We start from the raw sequence: 2,759 nt of genomic DNA on the forward strand, positions 1-2,759 counted from the left end.
CTCAAAATATGTAATTTGCTTGGCATGTCATAATAACATTGTGTTGAAGTCATACAGTAGCTATAATACGTACTGTATGTAATTTTTTGTGAGTATTAAAGAGAATTGAGCAACAGAGAGTTGATTCATGAACACCGTATATCAAACATTGACATTATCTGTATAAAGTTGTCAAATTATTAATTACTGCACATTATGCAAACTAGCTATAATATATACCTCAGTACGTATACACTGTGACGATGTGCAAATCATTTCAATTTGTCAATTCATGGATGTGTTTGATTGAACCCATTCTCATATGCATACCACATATTTACTTTCTATAATTCCACTCTTAAAAACATCTCTATTTCCGCCTATAATTTTATACATGTAGTCTACTCATAATTTAAAATCGGTTGGACTAACAGGCTCTTAACTGAACAATCATGATTCTATTTCTAACTGCTCTGCTCATCAGTGACTATTGTGATGCTCTCACTTGTACTCAAACAGGTATATAAGTTTAAGTAGCATCGAATTATTTTAATGTTGTATTCCAACCGATTAGTCCTTCCTACACTGTATCGCGGTCTGTGGTTAGATGGTGATCCAATTACATACAACGATATTCTGATCACCTATCCATCAAATTGTACACGGCCAAATGTTCTTGTTAGATTCAGTGTTTGTGAATACAGTGTCGCACTGGGTGACGGAGCAATCATTCCATCTCCTCCTGATCTCAATAGTTTAGGTTATGTCAGACATTTCATTGCTTGGAACAGAGACTCATTGAATAGTTTTATTGATTTTGACCTCACTAAAGCAACGGCTGGAATTACTGCTATAGAGCTGAGTTTCTTGAACAGTCCTGCCAACAGAATCAGTTTGCCAGAACCTAGACTATTTGTTATTGAATATGCCCCAGGCTATAAAGATCGAAACGAAAAAAGTATCACAACCAGGATATTTGATAATCAAGATCTGACTCAGACAGACAACCAAATCAGAACTATTAGCATTCGGCCATTCACACCACTTAGTGCTGCGAACCTCAGAATTAGGTTTCCAATTCACAGTGCTTCATGATTTTGATTGGGTCTTTCTGAGTGAAATACGGTTTTGCACACAGCCTCAACCTCCTTTTCAACTTATTAAGGCTGTCATCCTTCAAACACCATCATCTATTATTGTTCAGCCAAGCGCAGACGATTTGAGAAGAGGATCAACAGAGTTAGTGTGCACTATTTCCAGTGAAGGATCGTACGTATGGCAGTGGAAGAGCGATAAAAATACAATAGAAATAGAAAAGAAAGGCCACTACACAGTCACCATTGGAGACGGAAGTAGAACTACTAAGTTGAGGATAAACAAACTGGACTTCAGTAATGCTGCTAATTATGAATGCATAGCAACAACAACACAGGATGTGGGTTTAAAGAACTCAACAACGTATTTAGTGGAGTTTCCAGGTACGTAAGTATCATACTCACATACTCACCTATTACTGTCCATCCTTTCTAGAGCATGTCGTTTCCACATCTGGTGTGTGTGGATATCGACACACAGAAGAGGTTACCTTGACCTGTGAGCTCCATGGTTACCAGTCATCACTCTCTCTTCCTGTGTGGCTAAACACAAATGGCAGTGAAATAACCACCACTACAAAATACACTATCACTTCTGGTGAAGGGTTGAACGTAATTGTCTCTGAGAATGGAATTACTAACCCGAGTGTGATTGTCATGCTTAGAATTCGAGATCTATCGTTAGCTGATGGAGGTACCTACACGTGTCGTGGTGTCAGAGGAGGGAAGGGTGTCACTCACCTTGCCATTTTAGAAGGAATAGCCCCTCCCAGTACACCACCTTTGACCTCGTTAGCACCCAGTAATGTTTTGCTACCAACAGTGCATGGATTAGTATCCATAGTAACTCTCCTAGTGATTGCATTACTTCTCCTCATTATCTTCATCGTTTACCTACTGAGGAAGATCAACAAAACAAAGAATTCCTTAATACGCTCGACTGAAGCTTTACAAGTACCTAATTCTCTCTCCATACAAGAAAGGGAAGACACCTCAATTTCTGTGCAGGATGTACTATATGAAGAGATTTCCGAAAGACGCGTCGTGTCATTGACAAAGAATGAAGCCTATGTGTGTGTGTCGACTCCTCTAGAAAAATAGACAACCAAAAATTACCTTTTTTTACTTCGTCAATGTGTCTGTGTTTACTATAGTTTGCATTTATGCAAATCCATTTACCCTTAGACTTTATAGCTGTAAACACCCTGTGTGTTACGTTGTGTGTGTGTATGCACGTACAATGGTATTTTCATTTGAGTTGCTTACAGAAATTCTAGAATGCTGTTAAATAAACCATCTGTTCCTGGGAAACCCACAATAGCGACGAAGACGTCCAAATAGCCAGTTATATTCCCCTGTAAGGAGACCCCCTGTGCATGGAAATTAAGCCCAATGTCATCCCAAAGCCTTTCCTTGCCTTGAAATATAAGTTGCTTGGTATAGCAAACACTTGTTACTCCTTTGAGGTAATGTGATATGTAGTAGCTAAGTATTTTTGGAAGTTTCAAGAAGAGATCTGATTCATGTACACTGATATTTGTTTTTAGTTGACGTTATCAGTATTTATAGCTCAGTACACGTTGACATCCCATGTGCAGGTCATTCGATTGTCATTTGTGACTCCATTATCATTATTTCTATTACACATGTCCCATATTTGCTTATCTAATGTTAGTTCCACCTCAT

The sequence above is a fragment of the Halichondria panicea genome, chromosome 10, assembly GCF_963675165.1.
Source record: "Halichondria panicea chromosome 10, odHalPani1.1, whole genome shotgun sequence".
Classification (NCBI taxonomy): domain Eukaryota; kingdom Metazoa; phylum Porifera; class Demospongiae; order Suberitida; family Halichondriidae; genus Halichondria; species Halichondria panicea.